The sequence below is a fragment of the Symsagittifera roscoffensis genome, chromosome 1 (assembly GCF_963678635.1).
Source record: "Symsagittifera roscoffensis chromosome 1, txSymRosc1.1, whole genome shotgun sequence".
NCBI classification, from domain to species: domain Eukaryota; kingdom Metazoa; phylum Xenacoelomorpha; order Acoela; family Convolutidae; genus Symsagittifera; species Symsagittifera roscoffensis.
The window spans coordinates 38,300,674-38,315,525 of NC_087062.1; the positions used below are offsets into that span (position 1 = coordinate 38,300,674).

General features: G+C 37.3%; 1 protein-coding gene across 2 annotated transcripts in view; it reads left to right on the forward strand.

Annotated features, from left to right (window-relative positions):
- LOC134844082 (protein YIPF6-like) overlaps positions 1-14,852 on the forward strand; it is a 509,298-nt gene that overhangs the window by 300,849 nt on the left and 193,597 nt on the right. The window lies entirely within an intron of this gene.

Genomic DNA, 14,852 nt, shown 5'->3' on the forward strand with positions numbered 1-14,852 from the left:
CACACCACGCCGTACCACATTTAAACTCATCGTAGTAAATAGCTATGCAAAATAGCTACCCGCACCGAAGTTTCTCGGATAAAAATAGATTATCTTGAGAAAATGTTGCCAAATGTATACTTATGATTTATGTTGTTGTTCATTTGACCGGTTAATCGACCTTGAGAGATCCTATCTCAAGACGTTGACCGAACGGTCAGACCATAAAATACACGTGGTTCAGAATAGACGTTTTATCTCGCCCCGAATTAGATTATCTGTTTGTCAATCCATTCGGATTCTGGAACTCAAAGATCATACGTTGAGATATGACAATAATAGAAAGAAACTGAATTATTTTCATAAAGATTATATTGCATTTTAATTCCACTAAAATCAATTTTTTATCTCCACATAATCTCAACAAAATCTATTTTTTTGCCCTGAAACCGCCATGGAATCGTAATCTTTGGCTGATCAGTGGGTTTTCGTTTTTTTTTTCCATTTTTTCACTTGTAATTGAATAAAAGCGCAATTTTGTTGGGATACTAATCAGTTATCAAACTGGGTAACACAAAAACTAATGTTCCAGAAAAATGAATTTTTCGACGTAAAAGTTTGCGCAAGACGTATTTCAAATAACTCTTCAAAATAAGATTGGAAAACAAACCATTTTCTGTAATAGAAAAAAAAAACGGACTGATTCTTAGAAACAAAATAACCTACCAATCAGAAGGAACCAGTTGTGTGAGTTGCAACCGATTTGTGGTCATAGAGGAATTTTGAATACAAAACAGCGTCTGTTTGTCACGCTAACTATTTTCGGCCGGACAGGTTGATGCAACTTCATCGTTGGATTCTGATCCTATGATTACCCTCCTTTCTTAGGTCTCAATTGATCCTAATAAAAACTGGGGGATCAACTTTGTTTGGTTTAATCTGAAGGTGGTCTGACTGCGCACAGTCCGAATTCACAAAACAAGTATATAAGGGTTTTATTTATTGAATAAGTTATCAGTAGATGCTTCACAATAACATGCAGTACAAAAGATATATAACACGAGAAGCAATACTTCAAGTTAACACTCCGAACGGGTCGCACACAATCGGGGCTCAGGGAAAGTTCCAAGAGTTGTAAAATATCGAAATTCTTCAATCTTTTTCAAAAAACTAAAACTATCGAGCTTTGTTTATTCTTCGATTCATGTTCAACAAGATCAGATTGTAAAATGCATCCCTTTTTCCATTTGAGTCCATGGGTTCGTGTAGGGCAATACTTGCATAGCGAGAAATTCTTCACTCGTCCAGAAAGAGCATTACTCGGAGAAGTAGACTGTAGAGTTCTGCTCGGACTTTCCATGAGGCAGTCTCGAACGTGGTAGTTCATATACTTTTGAGTGAGGAGACTGGGCAATTTTTTTTCTGTTTCAATGTGATGTCTCAGTTTTTCCCTCTATGAAAATAAAAATTGGCGGTAGTTTTCGAAAAAAAAACCTATACGCAGTGTTACGTGCTTTCGTTTCGTTCAATGACGTGTTGGTTCAAGTTCTGGCAGGCACAACATTTGCTTTACAACATTGAAATTGTTGCATCGGTTTGTGTTGAAGTTGATAGTCATTTTGCAGTAGCTTTTATTTATTAGTTCGTTAATGTTGAATACTAGTTCACGCTGAATCTACTCACAATAACGGTTTCAGCACGTATGGTTGGGCCGGCCTTAGAGCAAGCTCACGACAACCTAACTAATGGGTAATATTTTTAATTAAGACAATGGATTTGGAATTTAGATCAATCTGAACTTCGAATAAAAAAATCAATTCCGAAAAATTGACAAAAAAAAATTAATATCTTTTTGCAAACTAATTATACAAACCAGTATTGAAATAAATCGACATGTTTTTGTAACAATTATACAATTTTTCGTGAAAATATGAAAGAAAATACCCAAAAATTGTAATTTGTCAAATAATGCTGATTTTTTTCCCTAATTTTTGCTATTCAAATTTTTCTTGTTGTAGAACTTTTTTTTCTTTTCAGGTTATTTCTTGAATGTATCTTTTTTTTTCAAAATAATAAAAGACTATAGTTAATTACATGCCATATTTTTTATCACTTAGGGTTCAATAGATAGGAAAATAATTTAGGAAATTAACAAACAGAATTATTAAAAAACAAGGTTTTGGAACAAAAAATTATATCAACCTCACAACGATTTTGAAAACCTAAAATTTCTGTAAATTAATTTAGCAGCAATGAATGACACAAAACAAGAAAATTCGCAGCCAAAAACCTGTTTTTCGCGGTCAGACAAGGCCGAAATTCGTTGATTTTAGTTTCTTTTACGTTTATACGAGCTCCATATACAAGTTTTCGCAGTTTTTACACAATTACATAATTATTGCATAACTATTACATAACAATTACGTAATAATAGTACGAATAACTGAACCCTAAGAATGACTGAATAACTTCAACTCTCACATAATTTAACGAAAAGTTGTTGCAGTTAAAATATTTTTCATTTTGAGCAGCTAAAATTTTTTTTGACAAACTTTAAAAAAAATTCAAAAAGTTTGAGCCTTGACTATTTTCCCTTAAACTGCGGGAATTTGACAATTATCAGTTTTTCCAATTCGAGACAAATTAACGCGCGATGCATTTTTTTGTTAAAGCGTGAGCGACGATTCATTCCAGCTAAAAAAATTCCAAATCACTTTGAGGCAAGTTATTTACTTTGGTTGATACCTTAATAGAAGAAAACCAATGTGTTTCTATTTTACATGGCAAGGAAAAACTTAAAATGTCCAAAATCGTGTATTTTTTTCTCAGAAAACAGTAGCCTTCTATAGTATAAAAAGTATGTTATTTAAGGGCAGTCGGTTTATTAATGGCAAAATTGTATCTTATTGCCTGCTGAGAAAAATACTGAAAAAAGTTAGTTTTTGTTCCGACTTTCGATAGGAAAGTAACGGAATATTTGTGCTCGGAGTGGGTTTTTTTTTCTTCAGACAAATTTCGACTTTTTAACTAGCCATTTTTGTCGAAGTTTTTTATATCATTGAAAAAGTATTGTTGTCCTGAGCTCAAATTTTAAATTTTTTTTTACCTGTGTTCATTTTTCGTAAAATTATGGGAGTTTAAAGATTGCCATTTTGGCCAATTTGGGACAATTAACGCGCGATATATTTCGCGCTATTAACGCGTAAGCGGAGAATTAATCCGTCTTAAAATTGTTCTAAATTGGTTGAGAGAAGCTTATTTGCCGTAATTGATTTGTTGCACGGAGCGAAATTTATTCTTTTGTTCTTATTATGGCGTGTGGGGGGATGATTGTCATTAAAAAGTTTCAAATTTTAGAAAAAAAAATTTAATTTTATTTTGTTACATTTATTTTTTAATGTTACTACTGCTCCATAAAATCTTAAAAGGCAGTCGGAACATTCAGAGCTTGGCCCTGAACGAGCAGTCTTGTTAGTTATTTACGATTAATTGATAACTTAAGGACTACACGATCTGCCGGTCTCAAAGTGAACGCCTTACCACTATGCTAAATACCTATAAATGATAGAAGACAACTGTAATCATTATTTGGGAGTGCAGCCTGTATTTAAACAACCGCGTTTTCTTACTCGTCAGTATTTAGACAAATACTGTATGAACCAATCAGAATCGAGAAAAGACTTAACTAATCAAAAATAAATCATAATAATTTATTAGTTTCTTCTTTGTCTCGATTCTGATTGGTTGAAACAGTTTTTGTCTAAATACTGACGAGTCTGAATACGCGGTTGTCTAAAAACTGCTATGTAACCATTATTTGTTATCACAATAACATCATTCATATGTTGGCCCTCAATTGTCTTTATTCCCAAAAGTACATTCTGTAAAATTTAATAATTTTTATAAGTTTTCATACGACGCAAATTCGATGCAATGAAAACAAACATTTTTGAATTAAAATACTTATTGAGGTTTTTTTTGAAAAAAATGTTTAGTTGGCAGATAATATGTTGATTGGCATTCGTCTTAAAGGAACACAAAAGATTAATTGGGAAAAATGCGCAAAGCCAAAAACTTAAATTTTTGCTGTTTTTGCTAAATGTTTTGCCTTATTCGACGCGATACTTTGCTATCATGCTCTCATGCTTTATAACGCGACACACGAGTTTTATTTAAGAGAAAAATAGATCGAATGTAACTTTTCTGTTTGGCGTACTGCATTACCATTGGCACACGAGTACTTCGATCTATCTGCGCAACTGCATTTGTTACAACGCGAATTTATGAACGCGCCATTTCTATGCACTGGCTGTCAGGCAAACTTGACAGTTCGACACGCGTTGGCATGCAAAAAAGAAAGAATCTGATCCTACACAACAAAGTTGGTGCTGCTTTATAGGTATTGCCATCAATGATATGAAAACATATGATCGGCGGGAAGCTATAAAGAAGATTTTGATTCAGAAAGTAAACTTCCAGTTCATTGTGTCTCTCTGTTTTTCGGGGTGGTCTATGGACGACATGGAGATCCGTCTTTCGATGTTCGTTTCATTGACACCGACGCTTTTTTTGTGTTGGCAGGCCACCATTTTGTGTTCTGAAATAATGTGAAAGGGAAACAAAACAAGTTTTCAATGACCGACATAAATAGTTCACCCCGCTATTTTTTTTGTTCTTGCAGGTCTTTATGGGACAGACCCTACAGTAAAGTGAGGCACTGGACAAGCTATAGATTATCTTTTGCCGTCTTGCGATCTTCAAATATTGTTTCCATGGTACGAAGAACTGATTATAATCTATGTGCACTCCAACTTCTCTCAATAAGTTTTCCTTAATTTTCTCAATATCATCCATGCATCTACAGATATCTAGGAAATTTTGTTTGCAGCAAAATATGGAGTCTTAGACTTGCAGTTATAGACGACGGGAATTTATGATTTCGTGATATCAAGAAACTCTAGGTAGCAACACGGTACAAAATTCATGAAAATGACCGTTAATTTTTTTGTCTGATTTCGTAGTCTGACTTTTGCGCCTAGGTTTTTTATCCGAATGCCAACAACATCATTTTTTTTTAGAACTCTTTAGCTGTAATGTAATAGAACAAAGAAACGCTGGTAAAATAGAAACGTCGTTAACCATTTTACATCATCCGAAAGCAAAAACATCCGAAAGCAAAAACATAGCTAGAGATCATTTTTTTGAAATCGCAAAAAAGTGATGTGGGGATATTCAATATGAAGCCAAACTGTGCAGTGGATAGGTGCTTAAACTGGTGTCTACAGATAACTGGAATCCATAAACGAGTCTTTACAATTTTGAACATGCTCCAAAACGTAAATATATTCCGCTTATAAAGCTTAAGTGGATTCCGGGCACAAATACCGGTAGCGTAAGGTTTGTCAGCACAAACTTTTTTCGCGGATTCCACAAGCGAATAAAGCTAGTAGTTCCGGACTCCGCATTTTTAAATGGATTTCGCAAAATGCTGATGGTTTACTGGATTCAGCTCACCTTTTGCTGACATTTTACGGTTGTTGGTTATCATTTTCGCGTTCCGCTAACAATTTGCAAACTTTGCAACAGCGGATTCTGCTTAGAATCAGCAAATATTGCGACATAATATTTTAATCAATTATGGGTTCCGCAAAATGATCTGGATTCAGCTAATTTTGTTGCGGCTTCTTTATAAAATATTGCAGATTCCACAAACTTGTCTATTTTGGATCAATTTGAGCGATAGAGTGTTTTAGCTATTTGTTTGTTGAATCCAAAACAGCAAACAAGGTAAAAAAACTGGCGATAATGCAATTTCAGTAAAAAAATATGTTCTAGGCCCGTTGCAGAGTCTGCTTCAAATCACAAAATTCACTGTTATCTACTAATCACGTTCAATTTTGGTAAACATTTTTACTTTGATAAGATTATCTTGCAACTAAATTTCAAATCATATTTGCTTAAATTTCATCTCATATACTTCAAGTATACATACATCGAGATTGTCTTAGAAATTTACATTATCGATTAATTTTGTTTTATTTGAACGTTTCCTTCTCAAACATTGCATTTCTCACATACCGCAAGATTCTACTAGAAGTATACATTATCGTCTAATTTTTTGTTTTAAACATTTTCTTCTCACTTCTTGCATTTTGACAAAAAAATTTCCAGAATTAATTTTAAAATTTTTCCAAAAAAAAGGATCAAACATGCAAAAAAAATTTTGAATATTTTTACATAAGAAAAGCTAAACGAAATTTGTCGTCCAGTTTGTAATTTTCCTGGAATTTTCAACAGACAAAACGGAAGTTATCAGACAAAATCAAAATTAACAAGACTGCTCGTATCAGTGCGAAGCCCTAAATGTTCCGACTGCCTCTTAAGGTTTATGGAGCAGTAATAACATAAAAACATTAAAGGTAAAAAAATAAAATAAAAAAAAAAATTCTAAAATTTGAATTTTTTTTATGAAGTCATCCCCCCACACGCCATATAAAGTACAAAAGAATAGATTTCGCTCATATTAACAATCAATTATGGCAAATAAGCTTCTGTCAACCAATTTGGAAAGATTTCTAAGACGGATTAAATATCCGCTTACGCGTTAAAAGCGCAAAATATATCGCGCGTTAATTGTCCCAAATTGGCCAAAATGGCAATCTTTAAGCCCCCGTAACTTTACGAAAAATAAACACAGGTAAAATTTTTTTTCAAATTTGAGCTCAGGACAACAATACTTTTTCAATGATATAAAAAACTTCGACAAAAATGGCTAGTTAAAAAGTCGAAATTTGTCTGAAGAAAAAAAACCCACTCCGAGCACAAATATTCCGTTACTTTCGTATCGAAAGTCGGAACAAAAATAAAGAATCAGCTTTAAGCAGAACGGTTTGTCTTAACTTGTTTGTTTCCTTCTTTCATCTCTCTTTTTTGAAAAATTTGTCAGTGCTTTTTGCCATTTGTATCGAACATTGAAAAAGAAGATAAGTTTTTCCAGGCAAAATCATGTGCCAGAATTAGTCATCGGAATGGATCGAGTGATATATTTTATGTTTGAACCCTTTCAGTCATGAAACAAACGACATTTTAAGAAATTTAAGAAACGTTTTGGTGTCGAGACGTTTTGGTGTCGAGCAGTGTCGAGACGTTTTGGTGTCGAGCAGTAATAACATAAAAAAATTCATTGAAATAAAACAAAATGAACAAAAATTTTTTTCTAAAATTTGAAATTTTTATGAAAATCATCCCCCCCCCCACACGCCATATAAAGTACAAGAGGATAGATTTCGCTCCTTGTAACAAACCAATTATGGCAAATAAGCTTCTTTTAACCAATTTGGAACGATTTCTAAGACGGATTAACTCTCCGCTTACGCGTTAATAGCGCAAAATATATCGCGCGTTAATTGTCCCAAATTGGCCAAAATGGCAATCTTTAAGCCCCCGTAACTTTACGAAAAATTATCATAGGTGAAATATCTTTTCAAATATGAAATCAGGACAACAATACCTTTCGAATGTATAAAGAATTTGGTAAAAAATGGCTAGTTAAAAAGTCGAAATTTGTCTGAAGAAAAAAGAACCCACCCTGAGCACAAATATTCCGTTACTTTCGTATCGAAAGTCGGAACAAAAACTTAGTTTCTAGAGAAAAACTCCACCATTTCCTCATTTAGTACATTGGATAATTTTGTTCAATCTTGAAATGGCTAGGAAGTCAATACATGAACGTTTTAAGAAAGAAAACATTACTTTTGGTTGAAAATGTGTCGTCTAGTTGATGCAGTGATTAACCTCATTTTCTTTTTTTCTGAAATAAATTTAATGCAGGTGGTTTCAATTTGAAATTATTAGATCAAGAGAAAATCTTAAGATAGATTTTTAAAAAATTTCATGGAATTTTCTGAAAACGGTTAACAAAATGATTTTATTGCAGCGATTTAAAAAATTCGAAAAATTAATCAAATACTTTAGCGATGATAATCTATTTCTAATATAAGGTCCATAATTAGCAGCATAATTCTCAAGTTGATTTAATGATCACAAATCCGATAAATATTTATACGAAAAGCTTCCCAGAAGGCCTTAGGTATCTGTTTGCAAGCTGTAACTTTTGCTATTTTAGACAAAGAAAAAGAAAACGAAACTGCTCATATCAGGGCGAAATTTTTTTGCAAAAGTCATCCAACCACGCGCCAAATAAATTACAAAAGGATAATTTTCGCTCCCTGTAAAAATCAATTATGGCAAATAAGCTTTCAACTAATTTGGAACGATTTTCAAGATGGATTAAATCTCCGCTTACGAGTTAAAAGCGCGAAATACATCGCGCGTTCTTTTCCCAAATTGGCAAACATGGCAGTCTTCAAACCTCCCATAACTTTACGAAAAATGAAAGGTGAAAGATTTCTTCAAATTTAAGCTCAGAACAACAATCAAAGGCTAGTTAAAAAGTCGAAATTTTTAAGAAAAAAAACCCACACCGAGCGCAAATATTCCGTTACTTTCGTTACGAAAGTTAGAACAATAATATCAAAACTTTAGTGTAAGCTGAGTACTTCGGCCAATTCGGAATGAAATTTGTTAAATATTAGTCACGGATATTGTCACGAAGTTAGCTCCAAGATTGTCTCAGCTACGTAAATTGTGAACAGAGGAATTTATTCCTCAGTATAAAGGTCTGAATACTGTCCTTCATACGATCTTGGACGATCTCAGGAAATTCAAGCACGCAGCCCTTAAATAATCTTTTTTTGAGGTTCACTTCGGTAGAAAACCAAATACGGAACTTTCCTTGGCTAGAGATAAAATCCTTGCTAATGCTTCAGATCAAATTTCACTTGCGCGGAGTCTCTTAAGACCGGAAGACCGTCACAGCTAAGACTATATCCTGGACAGGGTTAAAGTGGTGAAACGTGGTAACTACAGTCCAGATGTGCCATTCCGCTTCAAGAAAATTGTCCGTGGACAGTAAATTGCCGACACCAAACAATACAAGGACCTTGAAGAACTTGCACGTGCTGCTAATCGATGGAGTCAACTTAAATGTAACATTAACGTGGAGACAGGACGAAGTCTAATGCGATAACTTGGATCACGCAATAATGAGATTGCTACTGCCCTGAAAACGGGCCTCAATAAAAGTACCCTAAGGTTCTACGACCGGGTTGCGGATACTCCGAGTAGAGAGCGTTCGGCTTCACCGATCACTTCGAAGGAAAGACCTTCCGGTACGAGTACTTTAGAATCTCTGTTGTTGCATAGCCCTGATGGTGTAAAAATTTTTAGAAAATGTCTAGACAGAAAATCAGGAAAACCACTGTATAAACCGGATGAATTCAAGATTTTTTCAGTCACAAACAACACATACAATACGAATACGGGAAAAGTATACCGGAAGAAACATGTAGCCTTAAAACGCAATGTTAATAAACAATAGATTTTAGCTAAAAGATTAGCAGCAGCCCCTGCGCGGGCAGTCACGGTTGGACAAATGCCTTCACGGAAAATTGCGCCAAGAGGCCAGACTATTACGCCTACGCAACGCTGTCCTATGACTATCATATCAGCCTCTCATCAACGGTCAACCACTCCGCCAGTGGTTCTGTTGTCAGACTCGGACACTCACGAAACTCTGCCCGAACTCGGTCGCCCATGAAGTCTCCTTGTGCGATGTCTACGCCCCATCAAGCCTCGATCAAGCAGTTCCTCCGTCACTCCAAAGCGACGCTTCGTTAGAAGAAATACCGAGGATTTCATTCAGCCAAGTTCTTCATCTAATCGACAATCCCCAAAAGAAATCGTGTTCAAAAAGTAAACAACTATCGTATTTAAAAATATCTTTAAACTCTTATCAAAAATCCGTTTAGTACTGTCGTTATAAGCTGTTATACTTTATGCTTTGTCGGTGAGTTGTCCATGTTATGTAAAATCATATTGCATAAGATTTTTGTTGCCCCCGGTATTTCATACCACGCATATAACATAGCATGTTCATACGTTGCATTCTCGTTGCAATTGTTGCAGTGGCGTCAAGGCCACCCACCAGTCGTGCTAAGCTATCACACATGGTGCTAAAGTTTATGTTCATCTGTCTGTTCATCTGTGCTAAGATACATACCTATTCTATCTTGTTACGTTAGCTTACAAACATTTGAATCTAGCCTCTTGAAAACCCTTGTTGAAAGAGTTTTAATTCTGGATCAGATAAGATCCTGTAAAAGTACGATACTACTCAATTACTACGGTTTTAGTTATTTAATTCAACTGTTCAATTTTACCGAGTTTTGTCAGTCCCAGAGTTCGGTAAATGTCATGGCGCAGCCAGCAGTTCCTGTTTCGGACGACAGGACGGACCTCGCTGGTTTACCTCCATTTTGGACGAAGACATCTCTTTCCCCACCTTACAGTTGGGATAGCTGGTTTGGTCAGTTCAGCCTAGCATTAGGTACAAAAGACAATTTCAATGTCTCGGATATTGTTGTTGAGCCCGGAGATGTACATGACGACCCCCTCCCAGACCGGAGTCTCGGCCGGACCCAGAGACTCAACAAGAATCGGATGATCGCCTTCGAAGAGATGCCGCCGCACGACGACGGGTGGAAGAAGCAAATGCAGAGAGGAGGAAGAAACGCCCGCGTATCGGAACGAATTGGTTATTCCTTGAAGCAGAAGCAAGAGCAAGATCCAGACTGTTTTTCGCCCTAGGAAATGAAGGCCGAAAGAAATTGGTACAAGTTTTTTCACATGCTGATCTCAGCCGACTTTCGTTTGGAGAATTTTTTCAAAACTGCATTTACGCTTTCAAGGTGGAAGTTCATGTTACCATGGAACGCATTCAACTATACAATTCGTGGTACATGGAAGCAAATGAGTCATTTTTGTCATTTCACTCAAGACTGTCGGCTCAGGCGGCGTGCTGTAATTGGACAGATCAGGAAGATCGCAGTGTGGTCAGAGATTTGTTTGTAGGACGTATCCGCGAGTCGGACGTCCAAAAAACTTTAATTCGGAAAACTCCCGATGCCGCTGGAACTTTAAAATTAGCGTTGGAACTGGAGAAAGGTGCTTCTACTTCAATGGAGTTCCAGAACATCTTACTCCACAACAAGAACGTTTCTTTTTCGTTCAGCTTGCCCAAAATCAATCAAGAGCCGACTTAATCAGTTCATCCACGTCGGGGTGGTGGACAATTCTCTACCGGCAAACAAAACATGGCGGACAAGAAAGGTCAGAATTCATCACGATTGTGTTATTTTTGCGGTAACACGTATTCTCTGGATCATCGAAAAAGTTGTCCAGCACGTAATGTCGAATGACGTCCAAGTAAGAAAAAAAGGACATTTTGCAAAAGTGTGTAACTCTAGACGACAAATTAATTGCGTAGAAGAAGAGGAAGCGCAACCAAGCCTGGAAACGGAAATCGATCATATTGCGCTGGATCAAGATGATGACAGTGAACCTGAATATGGAATCCTTAGCATCACACCGCGATGTAAACGTAATTCCGTGCAAATTTTTAGTTTGGAACTGCTAAAGTCTAACCGTGGTACACTCCGTAATTTGAGTCTGATGTTACGTTCAAACGCAAAGTCATTCTATGTTACGGTTGACACAGGAAGTCCGGGGTCTTTCTTGAATAAAAGGACGGCGGATGTGTTGCTCCGACAAAATCCAAAATCACATTTCATCAGCGTCCACAACTTGTCTAACGAGACTTCGTATGTGGATTATAACAAGAATTCTATCAAAACTTTTGGAATTCTGACGATACGAGTCTCCTCTGGGGGATGAAATAATGATAATGCCACATTTCTAGTTTCAGAAAATAAAACTAGATACTTAGTGGGGTTGGATCTACAAAGCTCCATGGGCATAGATACCGTCCATAGAAATCCACCTCAAATGAAAACAGTACAAAATTTGGTGGAAAACTTAACCTCCGAACTGTTCAAATCACATTTCGTCAAGACGTACCCGTTGTTGTTCACTCGGTTGGGTAGATCTAAATCTCATCAAGTTCATAGTACGTTCATGGAGCCGTTGATACCCAGACAAATAAAGGGCCGGAAGGTGCCAATCCATATTCAGGACCGTGTGTCTGAAGAATTAAAGTCATTGGTCAGTGATGGCCACATTACGAAGCTGGAAAAATGCACCACAGATCATTTTATCAACCCTATTGTGATAACAGCCAAGAAAAATGGGTCGATTAAACTCGCAATGAATCCCAAAACCTCTCAATGCTGAAATTTGGAAAAAAAAATCAAATGCCAAATATTCAAGACCTAATCGATTCGGCAGCTCAAATCATTTCTAGTGATGTTCCTGGTTTGGTATGGTTTACCTCTCTCGACATAAAATATGCGTTCAGTCAAATTAAACTTTCGAAATTAATTAGTAGTCATTGTAACTTTGATATCATCTGCGGAGAGTCGACAGAAACGTACAGACTCAATACTGGGTTCTACTGGCTGACCGATATGCCATCGGAGTTTCAAAAAGCGATCGACTGTACGCTGCAACGAATTCCGGGAACTATTTGTTACTTGGATGACATTCTAGTGGTCTCAAAGGGGACGCTGTCTCAACATCCTGAATTTGTCCATAAAATTCTCTCCAGACTGGATGAAGAAGGTTTTGCGTTAAAGTTGTCCAAATGCGAGTTTGCAGTGGATAAGCTCGACTGGCTGGGTTTCGAGATACACTTTTCAGGTTATGCCCCAAAGTTTTCTTAGGTTGAAGCAGTTCGCAACTTGAAGGCACCTAGGACGCTTAAGCAAGTCCGGTTTTTCATGGGAACGCTCAACCATTTTCAAAAATTCATGCCTGGTTTACATAGCCTCATGTGCGAATTTCGGGAATCTCTTAAACTTTGTAATAAGAGGAAACTCGTTTGGAACGAACCTCAAGAGACAGCTTTTCAGAAGATTCTGGATCTCGTTGCCGATTTTACCGACTTGTTTCACTAGGACCCGGCTAAGAGGACGCACGTCAAGTGTGATGCAAGCCTCAGTGGTTTGGGAGCTTGTCTTGAGCAAGAGACCGATGAAGGTTTGTGGGTACCTATATCGTTTGCCTCAGGTTTTCTTATTTCCGCAGAAATTTAATATAGTACTAATGAACTGGAATTGTTAGCAGTGGTCTGGGCGTGCGAGCATTTCCGCACCTAATCGTTAGGCAATAAGTTCGAGATACTTCCAGACCATAAAGCAATTATTTCGGCTCTTAAAGAACACAGAGGAAATAAACCCTGTCAGTAGCGTTTAACACGCTGGGCGGACAGGCTTTTACCGTTTGATTATGATATTAGGAACGTGCCTGGTGCTACGCTTGGTATGGCCGATTATCTTTCTCGACATCCATTATTTGACGCCCCCCCCCCCCTAGTTCTGTTTACGATGAGTTGTTTGTTCTCAAAACCATCGAAAATTTTACTCAAGCATGTAATTCAATTAAGGCTGGTGCCTGGGCGCCGCCTTCAGATCTCACCAATCACACTTTTGTTTCTCATATATCTACTGAGGATTTAAGTCTTGTCCAAAAGTCAGTTGGCATCGTAATTCCCGGTGCACTGTCGCGAGAGGGCGCATTTTCAAACTCTATTATTTTCGACCAATCAGAATCGTTCACTAGTGGTGGACACACATCGGTACGGGAAGATGAGTTTCTATCGCATTAGTATAGTGATGTTGGTAGTGGCTCTCCGCAAGGGGGCGTCGTTTGTGGAACTGGCGAAATCCACCAATCAAAATTCAGTGTGGTTTCCAGTAAGCGGACACCAATTAAGTGGCGTTCGCTGACGGAAAATAATAACCAATCACGTGCGGGCGCTCGTTCAAGTTTTTCGCCGCGCGAGGGCTGTGTAAATTTGACGAAAGTGCTAAGCCAGCAAGCTATCTCACCCGGGAGGGCAAGCTATGATAGTGGCGGCAGAATATATCTGGTGGCCTTATATGAATAGCCAAATCGTCGAAAAATGCCAGGGGTGCATGGAATGTACCTAGTTGGGTAAGAACCTGAAGTAATCTAACACCTTTAATTCTTCGCTACCGCTCCCTCCCCTCGTCGCTCCTAAAGAAGAATTACAGTTGGATTTTGCTGGACCGTTGCAGGGCGAAAAAGGAAGAAAGACTTTCATCTTAGTCGCAGTAGACCGGTTCTCAAAATTTCCGTCCGCTTCATTTACAAAAAATCTGGATCCAAAAAACTAGTCAAGTTTCTAGAGGCCTATATACGCATCCACGGTATACCAAAATCTATACGCATGGATCACGGTTCCGGTTTTAAAACTACGTTGCTTAAGAAACTCAAAAATTTAGAGATTTGCAAAAATTTAGAGATTAGACACATACTCTGTCCAGTCGGTGATCACCGTGGCGGCGGGTTAGTGGAAAGAACTATCCAGACTATAAAACGTAAATTGTGAACAGAGGAATTTAGTCCTCAGTATAAAGGTCTGAATACTGTCTTTCATACAATCTTGGACGATCTCAGGAATTTCAAGCACGCAACCCTTAAATAATTTTTTTTCGAGGTTCACTTCGGTAGAAAACCAAATACTGAACTTTCCTTGGCTAGAGATAAAATCCTTGCTAATGCTCCAGATCAAATTTCACTTGCGCGGAGTCTCTTAAGACCGGAAGACCGACACAGCCAAGATTATATCCTGGACAGAGTGAAAGTGGTGAAACGTGGTAAGCACAGTCCAGATATGCCATTCCGCTTCAAGAAAATTGTCCCTGGACAGAAAATTGCCGACATCAAACAATACAAGGCCCTTGAAGAACTTGCACGTGCTGCTAATCGATGGAGTCAACTTAAAAGTAACATTAACGTGGAGACAGGACGAAGTCTAATGCGAGAACTTGGAT